Below are 15,767 nucleotides of genomic sequence, written 5' to 3' on the forward strand. Positions count from 1 at the left end.
TTCGGATCTTGGTTAAAAAATGCCCACACTGCACTCTTCCTACTATGGATTACCTTTTCAGGCATTGCACGCTGTGCTACTTTCACCGGATGGCCACGGTGTCCTAAAACTTTTTTAGTTTTTGACAAACGTTTTTGGCCTGATACGGGCCTGCCAGATGAAAGCTGTTGCGATGTAGATGGCTGCTGCGGATCATCCTCCTCCACTTCGGAGCTACTGGCAGCAGCACCCTCTTCCCCCAATGGCTGCCAATCTGGGTCAACAACTGGGTCATCTATCACCTCCCCTTCAATTTCATGTGCACCTTCCTCTGTGTCACTGTGTAAGGTGCTATAGCATTCGTGACGGGGCACCATAGTCTCATCAGGGTCAGATTCTGGCTCAGTACACTGCGAGGGCAATGTAGTGATCTGAGTCAAAGGAACATCATAATAATCTAGCTGTGGCTGTGCATCTGTGCACTCCATGTCCAATTCATCTTGTAATGGGCTTTTAACAATTTCCCTCTCTAACCCAGGCACGGTATGTGTAAAGAGCTCCATGGAGTAAATTGTAGTTTCGCCTGCCGCATCCTTCACTTTTGGTTTGGGTGAAGGACACAAGGAAGCGACTTGTTCCTGACGGGAGCATCCACTGGCGACTCGCTGCTTTTAGATTTAGGGACACTGCGGCTTAAGCCGCTGTCCCCTGACTGCTGCGCCTTCCCCCCGCTCTTTATTGTATGAGATCTCCCCTTGAGTGAACCCAGAATGTATATGGGGTTAACTCCCCGCGGAGGGGGCGGGGCTTATCCCCTGCTCTTGGCGCCGGGAAGCGCCGATGTGCCATCCGATCCCAGGACCCGGACCTGTTTGGGCTGCCGGCATCATGGACCCGCTGGAGAGTGCGGTGAGGGAGAGGATCGGCAGGGAAGGAAGCGCATGGTTAGCAGCTTTGCTGCCCGGGAGCGACTCCTTCCCTGCCATAGTGCAGGCGGTGCCGCCGGAGGGTCGGCGCTCTCGCAGAGCCACCCGGCCTCCGGCACGGCTGAGCCCGCCAGTTTATTCAAGGAAGAGCGCGCGCAGCTCTCGTGCGCGCGCTTCTCCTGCTCTAGGCGCCAGGGAGACTGGAGGGAGCGCGTCGCAGCAGGTAGGGGAGACACAGGGGTCGGCAACGAGCGGTATAAGCTGCATCCCCCCTTCGGCCCCCGGCATAACAGGAGGGAGTGTAGGTCGGCGAGTGCCAGCATTGTTAGGCGGAGCTGTGCACTTAGTAGGAAACAACATGGGGGGAGCACAGGGAACGTCTGCTTCATCACAGGATTCAGGGATGGCAGGGAGGGAGACTGAGGCTCCGCAGGGAGGTATCCCTCCACTTTCAAGGAACGTGGGGGATGTTATTGCCAATACTGATAGGAACACGGACACGGCAGCCATAGCACAGCAGAATATGGTTTCACCTCACATAATACTAGCAACAGGTCAGCATAGTGCCTACTCCCAGGCTATTACAGGGGGAGAATCACAGTTTCCACCTTACCCACTCATTTTTAGTACCCCGTATTCGCAAATACCGGGCGGGCAAATTACTCCCTCTCAGGTGGCAGTAGTTGAACACCAGGATGCGCCAGCGTCACGATCACTGATAGCAACCAGCGTTCGGGCCCCGATTCAGGGTGCTGGCACCCCGGCTCTGGACAATAGACAGAGTGCGGGTATCCGCCCCGCGCGCAGATCATCATCGTCATCATCGACATCCCCCAGAGAGCATCGCAGAAGCGGGCGTAGGAAGCGCGATCGTCATGTTAGCAAACGGCGTTCGTATAGATCTAGGTCCAGCCGGCGTAGTAGACGGTCTAGAGCCTCGCGGTGGCGCTCGCCTTCTTCATCAGATAGTTCTTCAGGCAGGTCACACAGGCAGGAGTCTTCTCGTCGTAGGTCCATACACCGCATGGAGCGGCAAGGCCCGATGACTCCTGTGGCACGGGAAGCAAGTGGTCCGGATACCGGTGCACCGATCGGTGAGTACCCCTTTATCGGGGCATGGGGAGGGGAGAGAGCAAACACCAACCTTTCAGACACAATAGCCAACACAACTACAGGAAACAGGATTTATGTCAATCCAAAATTGCTACAACCAGCGGGATTGTGCAGGCAGCCCCCTCCTCCCCGCCCAGATGTGTACAAGGATGGCCTATTTTGTGGTGTCCCGCCCTTAGGGGCCCACTTGAATAGCGACATCAAGGAACAAATTTGGGCCAATGATTTCATTGACATATGGTCTCTGGTTTCCACGGACCAGCAATCGGTTGACAGAGAGAGACGGTTCGGGGATAAAACATATGAACGTAAACCAAAAGTTGCTAAAACCATTAATAACTGGTTGCAAGCTTTTACGGTCTTGGGATGCGTTATGGGGGAAAACCCCCCCGAAAGGTGCTCCGAGCTATTCATATACTTAGATAGTATCTATAATTCCTATAAGGCCCACGGGGGATCAGCATGGTGGAAATATGATGAAGATTTCCGCCGGCGATTGGCCGCCAATCCGCAATTGGGCTGGGGTATGAAAGCCACGGATTCGTGGCTTCGCCTGATGATGTCTCAGAAATCAACCCAATCCTTTCACGGGCCCGCTGCCGGGTCCAACAACAACGCGGCAGCAACAGCCATTCGTAGACCAGGTTCGTGCTGGTTATTTAATGAAGGGCACTGTAAGTTCTATGGGCTCTGCAAATATAGACATGAGTGTTCATCATGCGGAGGCCCCCACCCAGTGGCAAAATGCACACGTCCGCCCCAAAAAGCTATCTCCGGGAAAACCCCCCCTACAGGCTAGGTTAACAACGCCGGTGAGCGTAGAAAGAATGGGGCCGTGGCTGGACAAATACCCCAATAAATCGGCCGCGAGGCAACTGCGTTCCGGTTTCTCCTACGTTTTTTTTTCATCCCGTTTAATTGGTCACCCGAGCCACAATCAGCCCCTAATTTACAATCAGTGAGGGAATTACCTAACGTATTAGCAGAAAAGCTGGGGAAGGAAATCAGGTTGGGTCGTTTTCGTGGTCCTTTCAATTCCCCCCCTTTCCCTAACTTACGGGTTTCACCCCTGGGTATAGTTCCCAAGAAAGTTTCAGGTAAATATCGATTAATTCATCATCTCTCATACCCCAAGGGCATGTCGGTCAACGATGGTATCCCCAGTGATGAATCAGCCGTCACTTATATTTCCTTTGACAAAGCGGTTGACCTCGTTAGAAATGCTGGCCCGGGGGCCCTTATGGCCAAGTCGGACATAGAATCTGCTTTTCGGCTGCTTCCGGTACATCCGGATTGTCACCACTTACTAGGGGCTAAATTTGAGAACCTATACTATTACGACACATGTCTTCCCATGGGGTGTTCAATTTCCTGTTTTTATTTTGAGTTATTTAGCACGTTTTTGGAATGGGTCGCTCGCAAGATCACCCGGCTAACCGCCATCACTCACTATCTTGATGATTTTTTGATTGTTGGGCCAGCGGGCTCAGATGTATGTGCTGCAGCCCTTGCCCAATTCAAAGATGCTATGGCACATTTCGGGGTCCCACTTTCCCCTGAGAAGACGATAGGGCCAGTACCAGTGATCACATTCCTCGGGATCGAAATCGACTCGGTCGCCATGGAATTTAGGTTACCGAAGGAGAAAATTGACAAGCTGCTGGATCTCATCAGCGGATGTATTTCGGTTGGTAAGGTAACACTAACTCAAATGCAGTCGCTGCTTGGTTCCTTAAATTTTGCCTGTAGGGTCATGCCAGCGGGCAGGATCTTCTCACGCAGATTGATGATAGCCACGAGAGGAGTGAAACAGCGTCATCATAGAATCAGGATTACAGCACACCTACGTTCTGATTTAAACACATGGAAGCTGTTCCTCAGCGATTACAATGGTAGGACTTGCTTTCAGGAGACAGAATGCTCTAACGTGGACATGGATTTGTTTTTTGGAGCGTCAAGCAACACGGGTTTCCGTGTTCGCTTTGGTAACAAACTGTGTGCTTCGAGTTGGCCTGCTTTCTGGGTTTCCAGGAAGTGGAACGTAGAGGCTACCTTGATCGAGCTTGTCCCCGTGGCAGTCGCCATGGACATCTGGGGTCCTCAATTGGCCAATAAGCGCATTCGCTTGCATCTTCAATCCGTTGGCGGGGCGCATGCCATTAACTACCTAGCATCTCCTTCACCGCAGGTTCTAGACCTAATTAGGTTCATAGTATTGAAATGTTTAACGTTTAATGTTTGGCTTAAAGCAAATGCACTAACCGTCAGCAATGAGAGTGTGTCTGGTGTTTTAACTGGCTTTTACTCGCAGGATTTACTGGGACGGCGCCTTCAGGAGCCCTTGGAGGAGGTGGATTGCCCACATTCGATCTGGGATGTCCTGGGGACCTGATGCCATTAATACGTTCATCGATAGCTCCATCAACCTGGAAAGCCTATGGTAAGGCGTGGGAGGAGTGGTGTCTTTTAGCAGACGGCAAACCAGTGGGGTCTTCGGAGGAGGCTCGAATGCAGGTGACAATGGCATTTCTATCCAAAATGCATGCCATGGGAGTGTCGGGCTCAGTGGCGCGCAACCGTGTGTCTGCATTAGCGTTCCATTTCAAGCTGCGAGGTTGGCCAGATTCCACTAAACATTTCCTAGTCAGTCAGTTATTGAAAGGTTGGCGGCGAGCGGATAGACATGGTGATAACAGGCGTCCTATATCCTTCGATTTGCTAGTGAGCTTGGTTAAGGCTTTGGAACCTGTGTGCGATTCTAAATACGAGGCTGCGCTAATGTCAGCGGCTTTTGGCCTAGCATTCTTTGGGGCCATGCGGGTCAGTGAGATTGTACCTACGGCTCTGAATAAACCGGGTGGCCTCAGGCGGGAAGACATACTAATTTGCGAGGATGGTATTAGGATTAGAATATGTAAGTCCAAAACTGATCAGGAAGGTAGGGGAACTTGGTTCCCGATATTCGCCATCAACAAGGACATTTGCCCATTAGTGTTAATAAAGGATTACATGCGGGTTAGAAAGGACGGTTCCCAGCTTTTCATTCATGAGAATGGGCTTCCCCTAGTGTCGGGCCAATTTTTAGCTATATTGAGACGCGTATTGTCACGATTGGGAATGCCCGCGGCAGAATTTGGGACGTACTCATTTCGGATAGGTGCAGCGACAGAAGCATCTAGAGCGGGTTTGCTTGAATCAGAGATTCAAAGGGTGGGTAGATGGAGATCCCGCTGCTTTACTAGATACATCAGGTCTGACTTGTTGTTATAAGTGTGAGTGGTTTCGGTTCTATGACATTCGGAACAGTGTCAGTATCATTGGGGGTACTTCCTTGGGTTGTTGATTTATTGTTTATCGCTAACTGTATATTTTATTCCTAGATGGGGTGCGTCCCAGCGTCTGGATAGTGGGTCACTCGTACATCTATTGGGCTGCTCGCCGCGCCGAATTAGGCCCAGGAGGGCGATCCTTGGGCTTCAATGATGTCGACGTGTTATGGCGTGGCTTGAGAGGCATGATGTGGTCCCACGTTCTTCTGGAGGTGGTTCACATTGCACGGGTGGCCTCATCCCCCACCATTGTGGTTATCCATGCCGGAGGAAATGACCTGGCTTCGTCTCCGTTGGCTGAACTACTTACGCTGATCAGATCAGACATGGACAAGTTCCCGAGTTTCTTCCAGTCGATGCGCCTAGTCTGGTCCGAGGTTATCCCAAGGCTGGTTTGGCGGGGTGCCAGGGAATTGAATGCTATGGAGAGATCCAGGCGCACGCTGAACCAGAGGATATCACGTTTCGTAAGATTTAAGAATGGTGTAGTTGTTTGGCACCATCGGCTGGAAGGGGACAATTCCGGTTTTCTACTTCCAGACGGAGTCCATTTGAACGAGGCGGGCCTAGATATTTTCCTCGATGGTATTAAAGAAGGGGTAGTTCAGGCGATGCATTCGTGGGGGGGGGGGGGGGGGGGGGTCGTAGCTCTCTATAGTCGCTCCTCCTTGGCGGAAGGGTGGAGTTTTTGTTGGTGGTGAAGATACCTGCCCGGGAGACCGGATGGCAGTAATCTCCCTACACCCCATTTGTTGGCAGATATTGCCGGTTTAAGCTGCGACCAAAAATATTTACCCAAAGGAAAAGATGGAAATGTTGTGAGCATATTTCCCAATAAAGGTTTTAAAGTTCTGATAACTGTTGTGTGTTCACTTAATGGGAGCAAACGGTCATGGGTCGTAGCAGTCTTAGGGACACTGCGGCTTAAGCCGCTGTCCCCTGACTGCTGCGCCTTCCCCCCGCTCTTTATTGTATGAGATCTCCCCTTGAGTGAACCCAGGATGTATATGGGGTTAACTCCCCGTGGAGGGGGCGGGGCTTATCCCCTGCTCTTGGCGCCGGGAAGCGCCGATGTGCCATCCGATCCCAGGACCCGGACCTGTTTCCCGCCCTCCCTCCCCTTTTGTTAGAGGTTGGTTAAGTTGCAGCTGCGGAAGGGTGGAGTTTTTGTTGGTGGTGAAGATACATGCCCGGGAGACCGGATGGCAGTAATCTCCCTACACCCCATTTGTTGGCAGATATTGCCGGTTTAAGCTGCGACCAAACATATTTACCCAAAGGAAAAGATGGAAATGTTGTGAGCATATTTCCCAATAAAGGTTTTAAAGTTCTGATAACTGTTGTGTGTTCACTTAATGGGAGCAAACGGTCATGGGTCGTAGCAGTCTTCAAACCTTCTGAAGAGGAGGCGAAAGAGCTAGAGGCTGAGTCAGCAAAGAAAGCCAAAACTTTTTCCTGCTGCTCCGGCTTTAAAAGCTTTTCTCCTACTTCCAGATAAGGTAGCCTTCGAGGCCTTGTGTAGCCAGACGATGAGGCTGGCTCAACACCTCCAGCCTCTAGTGATATTTTGCTTTTCCCACTACCACCAGATGCTCCACCACAACCAACACCACCATCAGTACCAGCTGGCAACGCCGCCCACGGCCTCTTCCACCAGACTTCCTCATTTTCGGAAAGATCTAACCAAAATAACAACCATTATATGGTACTGTGGAACAAGGTAGAAGGTGTATATAAACTTGTGGAGAATTTTAATCTCCCTTTTTTGGTGGGAGGGACACTGCAACAAAACTCAGGCGTAGTGTATTACACTACACAATGTAAGTGGCAGAATGTCGCTGGAAGATATACGACAAACTAACAGAACTGTGACGTAGATCCACTTAGTGCCAATTTAAATCTCCCTTTTTTTGGGGGGAGACTGCAACAAAACTCAGGCCCAGTGTATTACACTACACAAAGTAAGTGGCAGAACGTGGCTGGAAGATGTACAACAAACTAACAGAACTGTGACATAGATTCACTTAGTGCCAATTTAAATCTCCCTTTTTGGGGGGGAGACTGCAGCAAAAAACAGGCCCTGTGTATTACACTACACAATGTAAGTGGCAGAACGTGGCTGGCAGATATACGACAAACAAAACTGACGTATAGAAACTTGTTGGCAATATAAATCTCCCTTTTTTGGGGGGGAGACTGCAGCTAAAAACAGGCCCTGGGTATTACACTACACAATGTAAGTGGCACAACGTGGCTGGCAGATATACGACAAACAAAACTGACGTATATTAACTTGTTGGCAATTTAAATCTCACTTTTTTTGGGGGGGGGAGACTGCAGCTAAAAACAGGCCCTGTGTATTACACGACACAATGTAAGTGGCACAACGTGGCTGGCAGATATACGACAAAGAGAACTGACGTATAGAAACTTGTTGTCAATTTAAATCTCACTTTTTTGGGGGGGAGACTGCAGCAAAAACCAGGCCCTGTGTATTACACTACACAATATAAGCGGCACAACGTGGCTGGCAGATATACGACAAACAGAACTGACGTATAGAAGCTTCTTGTCAATTTAAATCTCCCTTTTTTGGGTGGGAGACAGCTGCTAAAAACAGGCCCTGTGTATTACACTACACAATGTAAGTGGCAGAACGTGGCTGGCAGATATATCAAAAAATACAAGGGCTGTAGTACAATTTCAATCTCCCTACAATGATCAAAGGACACTAGGCAGTCAGGTTAGTTACTCATCCGATCTGAGATTACCTTGACGTTTGGTGGATGGGCTCACAATTTTTGGCCAAATCTTGTGCTAAGCATCTCATGTGTTTTTTTTCATAGATTTCACAAGCCATTATGCTATTCACATTTCATGTATCGCACATTTCCTTGCTTTAGTACAGTTGAGTGCAGCCATTGATCTATTTGCAAAGGACAATTATGGCAGCAATAAAAAGGACTGCTGCACACAAAAGTGTGGACAAAGAAACAAGAAACTGTTCAGAAAGGAGCAACAGGATTTTTGCTTTAAAAAAAGCAGTTGGTTTGCACAGCGGCGTACAAACAGCAATGCAGCTATCAGGGAGCCTTATAGGGCAGCCTAATAAGCTACAGAGCTGATGCACAAAAAAAAAAACTCCACTGTCCCTGCAAAGAAAAGGTGGTGTTGGACAGTGGAAATCGCTACAGCACAAGCAGTTTCGGGGTTAATCTTCCCTCCCTAACTATATCCCTTTTTCTGATGAAGCTGCAGCAACCTCTCCCTATGCTAAGATCGGCAGAAGTAAGATGGCGGTTGGTGTGCATGCCCCCTTATAGCCCCTGTGACGCCGCAGAAAACAAGCCAATCACTGTAATGCACTTCTCTAAGATGGTGGGGACCGAGACCTATGTCATCACGCTGCCCACACTCTGCGTCCTCCTTCATTGGATGAGAAATGGCACTGAAAGCGTCATACGAAACGCAACATTGGCGCGAAGATCGCCGACCTCATGGCCAATCCCACACTAGGATCGGGTCGGGTTTCACGAAACCTGACTTTGCCGAAAGCCGGCAACTTTTGAAAATGTCCGATCCGTTTCGCTCAACCCTAGTGCTCACCCATCACTAATAATTATCTTTCCACCATCTCGCATATCTTCCCTACCTGGTCTATCTATCAAAATAAATGAAATCACACTTTCCCCTGTCCCCAAAATCTGCTGCCTCTGAGTATCCCTGGACTCTGCCCTGTTCTTCAAACCGCACATCCAAGCTCTCACCACCTCCTGTCGCCTCCAGCTCAAAAATATTTCCAGAATCCATCCTTTCCTCAACCCTCACTCTACCAAAATGCTTGTGCATGCCCTAATCATCTCCCGCCTTGACTACTGCAACATCCTCCGTGGCCTGCCTTCTAACACTCTCGCACCCCTCCAGTCCGTCCTTGACTCTGCTGCCTGACTAATTAATCTCTCTCCTCGCTACACTCCTGCTTCCCCTCTTTGCAAATCCCTTCATTGGCTCCCAATTTCCCAGCGCATCCTGTTTAAACTACTAACACTGACCTACAAACCATCCAGAACCTTTCTCCTCTGTATATTTCCAAACTAATCTTTCAATATCTTCCCTCACGTAATCTCCGGTCCTCCCAAGACCTCCTTCTCTCCTCCACGCTTATTTGCTCCTCACCCAATCGCCTCCAAGACTTGTCCCGACTATCCCCCATCCTCTGCCACACCACATTTGGAATTCTGTGCCACACCAAATTTGGATCCTTCAAAAGAAACCTGAAAACCCACTGTGACGGGGTGTACGGCAGAGCAAGAAGGGACAACAGGCCGAGGGATGATTCCACAGATTTATTATCAAGAACGCTGGAACAACACATGCAGGTTGATCTACAGAGTCCACAATTAGTCCAACGGAACAGATTCGGGGGCACCTCCCGATAATCCTTGTGCCAGGTAACAAAGCAATAGTCCACAATTAGTCCAAGGGATCCCAAAACAATCCCACGAACGACGAGATATGTCCTCAGCTCAAGTCTCGCCCCGTTCGCTTCCGCAGTCACAGATGGACATGGGGTCTTGCCTCAGCTAAGAATCCCCACTCCTTCTCCTTTAACCCCTTAGTGACAGAGCCAATTTGGTACTTAATGACCAGGCCAATTTTTGCAATTCTGACCACTGTCACTTTATGAGGTTATAACTCTGGAACGCTTCAACGGATCCCGCTGATTCTGAGATTGTTTTTTCGTGACATATTGTACTTCATGATAGTGGTAACATTTCTTCGATATTACTTGCGATTATTTATGAAAAAAACGGAAATATGGCGAAAATTTTTAAAATTTTGCAATTTTCAAACTTTGTATTTTTATGCCCTTAAATCAGAGAGATATGTCACGAAAAATAGTTAATAAACAACATTTCCCACATGTCTACTTTACATCAGCACAATTTTGGAAACAAAATTTTTCTTTGTTAGGGAGTTATAAGGGTTAAAAGTTGACCAGCAATTTCTCATTTTTACAACACCATTTTTTTTAGGGACCACATCACATTTGAAGTCATTTTGAGGGGTCTATATGATAGAAAATAATGAAGTGTGACACCATTCTAAAAACTACACCCCTCAAGGTTCTCAAAACCACATTCAAGAAGTTTATTAACCCTTTACGTGCTTCACAGGAACTGAAACAATGTGGAAGGAAAAAATGAACATTTAACTTTTTTTTGCAAACATCTTAATTCAGAACCATTTTTTTTATTTTCACAAGTGTAAAAACAGAAATGTAACCATAAATTTTGTTATGCAATTTCTCCTGAATACGCCAATACCCCATATGTGGGGGTAAACCACTGTTAGGGCGCACCGCAGAACTTAGAAGTGAAGGAGCGCCGTTTGACTTTTTCAATGCAGAATTGGCTGGAATTGAGATCGGACGCCATGTCACGTTTAGAGAGCCCCTGATGTGCCTAAACAGTGGAAACTCCCCACAAGTGACACAATTTTGGAAACTAGACCCCTTAAGGAACTTATCTAGATGTGTGGTGAGCACTTTGAACCCTCAAGTGCTTCACAGAAGTTTATAACGTAGAGCCGTGAAAATAAAAAATCGCTTTTGTTTACACAAAAATGATCTTTTCGCCCACAAATTCTTATTTTCACAAGGGTAACAGGAGAAATTAGACCACAAAAGTTGTTGTGCGATTTCTCCTGAATACGTCGCTACCCCATATGTGAGGGAAAACCACTGTTTGGGCGCACCGCAGAGCTTGGAAGTGAAGGAGCGCCGTTTTACTTTTTCAATGTTGAATTGGCTGGAATTGAGATTGGACGCCATGTCGCGTTTGGAGAGCCCCTGATGTGCCTAAACAGTGGAAACCCCCCACAAATGACACCATTTTGGAAACTAGACCCCTTAAGGAACTTATCTAGATGTGTGGCGAGCACTTTGAACCCCCATGTGCTTCACAGAAGTTTATAACGTAGAGCCATGAAAAAAAAAAATCACATTTTTTCTACAAAAATGATCTTTTTGCCCACAAATTTTTATTTTCACAAGGGTAACAGGAGAAATTAGACCACAAAAGTTGTTGTGCAATTTCTCCTGAGTACGCTGATACCCAATATGTGGGGGTAAACAACTGTTAGGGCGCACCGCAGAGCTTGGAAGAGAAGGAGTGCCGTTTTACTTTTTCAATGTTGAATTGGCTGGAATTGAGATTGGACGCCATGTCGCGTTTGGAGAGCCCCTGATGTGCCTAAACCGTGGAAACCCCCAAGTGACACCATTTTGGAAACTAGACCCCTTAAGGAACTTATCTAGATGTGTGGCGAGCACTTTGAACCCCCATGTGCTTCACAGAAGTTTATAACGTAGAGCCGTGAAAAAAAAAATTGCATTTTTTCTACAAAAGTGATTTTTTTGCCCACAAATTTTTATTTTCACAAGGGTAACAGGAGAAATTAGACCACAAAAGTTGTTGTGCAATTTCTCCTGAGTACGCTGATACCCAATATGTGGGGGTAAACAACTGTTAGGGCGCACCGCAGAGCTTGGAAGAGAAGGAGTGCCGTTTTACTTTTTCAATGTTGAATTGGCTGGAATTGAGATCGGACGCCATGTCGCGTTTGGAGAGCCCCTGATGTGCCTAAACAGTAGAAATCCCCCACAAGTGACCCCATTTTGGAAACTAGACCCCCCATGGAACTTATCTAGATGTGTGGTGAGAACCTTGAATGCCCAAGTGCTTCACAGAAGTTTATAATGCAGAGCCGTGAAAATAAAAAATATTTTTTTTTCCACAAAAGTGATTTTTTAGCCCCCAAGTTTTTATTTTCACTAGGGTAACAAGAGAAATTGGACCCCAAAATTTGTTGTCCAATTTGTCCTGAGTATACTGGTACCCCATATGTGGGGGTAAACCACTGTTTGGGCGCACGGCAGAGCTCGGAAGGAAGGAGCGCCGTTTTGGAATGCAGACTTTGATAGAATGGTCTGCAGGTATTATGTTGCGTTTGCAGAGCCCCTGATGTACCTAACCAGTAGAAACCCTCCACAAGTGACCCCATTTTGGAAACTAGACCCCCCAAGGAACTTATCTAGATGTGTGGTGAGAACTTTGAATGCCCAAGTGCTTCACAGAAGTTTAGAATGCAGAGTCGTGAAAATAAAAAATATTTTTTTTTTCAGAAAAAAGATTTTGTAGCCCCCAAGTTTTTATTTTCACAAGGGTAACAAGAGAAATTGGACCACAGAAGTTGTTGTCCAATTTATCCCGAGTACGCTGATGCCCCATATGTGGGGGTAACCCACTGTTTGGGTGCACGGCAGAGCTCAGAAGGGAGGGAGCACCATTTGACTTTTTGAGCGCAAAATTGGCTGTCGTGTTTGGAGACCCCCTGATGTACCTAAACAGTGGAAACCCCCCAATTCTAGCTCCAACCCTAACCCCAACACACCCCTAACCCTAATCCCAACCTGATCCATAATCCTAATCACTAACCCTAACCATAATCACAACCCTTACCCCAAAACAACCCTAATGTCAACCCTAACCATAACCCTAATCAAAACCCTAAATCCAACACACCCCTAATCCTAATCTCAACCCTAACCTCAAACCTAACCCTAATCCCAAGCGTAACCCTAATGCCAACCCTAACCCTAATACCAACCCTAATCCAAACCCTAACCCTAATCCCAGCTCTAACCCTAACTTTAGCCCCAACCCTAACCCTAGCCCTAAGGCTACTTTCACACTTGCGTCGTTTGGCATTCCGTCGCAATCCGTCGTTTTGGACAAGAAACGGATCCTGCAAATGTGTCCGCAGGATGCGTTTTTTGCCCATAGACTTGTATTGCCGACGGATCGTGACGGATGGCCACACGTCGCGTCCGTCGTGCACTGGATCAGTTGTGTTTTGGCGGAGCGTCGGCACAAAAAAAGTTCAATGAAACTTTTTTTTGTACGTCGCATCCGCCATTTCTGACCGCGCATGCGTGGCCGTAACTCCGCCCCCTCCTCCCCAGGACATAGATTGGGCAGCGGATGCGTTGAAAAACTACAGCTGCTGCCCACGTTGTGCACAATTTTCACAACGTGTGTCGGTATGTCGGGCCGACGCATTGCGACGGCCCCGTACCGACGTAAGTGTGAAAGAAGCCTAACCCTAAATTTAGCCCCAACCCTAACCCTAAATTTAGCCCCAACCCTAACCCTAAATTTAGCCCCAACCCTAGCCCTAACCCTAACCCTACCCCTAACCCTACCCCTAACCCTAACCCTACCCCTACCCCTAGCCCTAACCCTACCCCTAACCCTACCCCTAACCCTACCCCTACCCCTAACCCTAACCCTACCCTTACCCCTAACCCTAACCCTACCACTAACCCTACCCCTAACCCTAACCCTACCCCTAGCCCTAACCCTAGCCCTACCCCTAACCCTACCCCTACCCCTAACCCTACCCCTAACCCTACCCCTAACCCTAACCCTACCCCTAACCCTAACCCTACCCCTAACCCTACCCCTAACCCTAACCCTACCCCTAACCCTACCCCTAACCCTAACCCTATCCCTAATTTTAGCCCCAACTGCTGTTCTCCTGCCGGCCGGCAGATGGAGACAGATGGCGGGCGCACTGGGCATGCGTCCGCCATGTTCTTCTGCCGGAGGCCAGGAGGAGCAGCAAGAGGATCCAGGGACCTAGGTGAGTATGCTAGGGTCCCTGAATCCCCCTATTTCTCTGTCCTCTGATGTGCGATCACATCAGAGGACAGAGAATTACACTTTACTTTTTTTTTTTTTTTTTGCGGTCGCCGGTAAACAGTTAATTACCGGCGATCGCAAAACAGGGGTCGGTAATACCGACCCCGATCATGCTCTTTGGGGTCTCGGCTACCCCCGGCAGCCGAGACCCCAAAGATTCTCCCGGTGCCGGCCGGCGGGCGCACTGCGCATGCGCCCGCCATTTTGAAGATGGCGGCGCCCACCGGGAGACACGAGGAGCATCGGGGGAGCTAGGTGAGTATTGGGGGGCCACCTGGGACCCCTTTTCTCTGTCCTCCGATGTGCGATCACATCGGAGGACAGAGAAATTAAAAAGAGATCGCTTTTTTTTTTTTTTTGCGATCGCCGGTAAACGGTTAATTACCAGCGATCGCAAATGCGGGGTGGGTTAAAAACCCCCCGAATCATGTTCTCTGGGGTCTCGGCTACCCTCGGCAGCCGAGACCCCGGAGAAAATCGGCCTCTGGGGGGCGCTATGGACTTTTTCCACAGCGCCGTTAATTAACGGCGCTGTGGTTTAAGTACCCTTAGCGGCCGCCGTTAAAAGGCGTATCGGCGGTCGCTAAGGGGTTAAGGATCAACTCACATCTGATCTCAAAATAAGAATAGATTGTCTGTGCTCCTGGCATCCGCCCATGAAGGGGGGTAGGGGTCACACCTTCTATTCAATGGTTGGGTCCACCAGAAGATTCTAGACTGGTCGGCTCCGCTTAGGCTATCTAGTATGTACATATGACTAGCCACCTGCTGTGAGGAAGAATGGCTATTCTTTCACTAGTGGTGTTGACAAAGCTTAATTACATTAGAGCTTAGGGCTGCAAGTATTGGGGGAAGGAGACATATTGTTACAGGTGAGCTCCCAGCCCAAGAAAATACATAAATTACAGCTAATAGAAACCAGAGAACAGTTACATACATCAAATGGCGTATTATTCAAATACAGGACAGGGCAAAAGTACATATCATGACACCCACCTCTTCAAAGAAGCTTACAGCCTGTAATGACCACACGGCCACCTCAACACTATCGGAGCTACTGCAACCCCCGACCTGCTGTCTCCGTCCCCATAACCCTGTAGAATGTAAGCCTGCAAGGGCAGGATCCTCTTCCCTCTGTATCAGTCTGTCATTGTTAGTTTTGTTTAACCCCTTTCCGCCATTAGACGTACTATTGCGTCCATGTGGGGTGGGCTTTACTTCCCAAGGACGCAATAGTACGTCATATGCGATCGGCAGCGCTCACGGGGGGAGCGCCGCCGATCGCGGCCGGGTGTCAGCTGCCTATCGCAGCTGACATCCGGCACTATGTGCCAGGAGCGGTCACGGACCGCCCCCGGCACATTAACCCCCGGCACACCGCGATCAAAGATGATCGCGATGTGCCGGCGGTGCAGAGAAGCACCGCGCAGGGAGGGGGCTCCCTGCGGGCTTCCCTGAGCCCCCCGCAGCAACGCGATGTGATCGCGTTGCTGCGAGGGTCTTACCTCCCTCCCTCCCTGCTCCAGGCCCAGATCCAAGATGGCCGCGGATCCGGGTCCTGCAGGGAGGGAGGTGGCTTCACAGAGCCTGCTCAGAGCAGGCACTGTGAAGCAGCCTGCACTCCTATCAGATCGGTGATCTGACAGAGTGCTGTG

The 15,767-nt window shown here is 49.0% G+C and overlaps 1 long non-coding RNA gene across 1 annotated transcript; it reads left to right on the forward strand.

The window, feature by feature from the left end:
• Positions 1-1,457: 1,457 nt before the first annotated feature.
• LOC138657949 (uncharacterized) lies at positions 1,458-5,122 on the forward strand. The gene is made up of 3 exons (XR_011317271.1): positions 1,458-1,886; positions 1,917-1,999; positions 4,330-5,122. It is a non-coding gene; the product is annotated as an uncharacterized lncRNA (long non-coding RNA).
• The last annotated feature ends 10,645 nt before the right edge of the window (positions 5,123-15,767 follow it).

Source organism: Ranitomeya imitator, chromosome 1 (assembly GCF_032444005.1).
Source record: "Ranitomeya imitator isolate aRanImi1 chromosome 1, aRanImi1.pri, whole genome shotgun sequence".
Classification (NCBI taxonomy): Eukaryota; Metazoa; Chordata; class Amphibia; order Anura; family Dendrobatidae; genus Ranitomeya; species Ranitomeya imitator.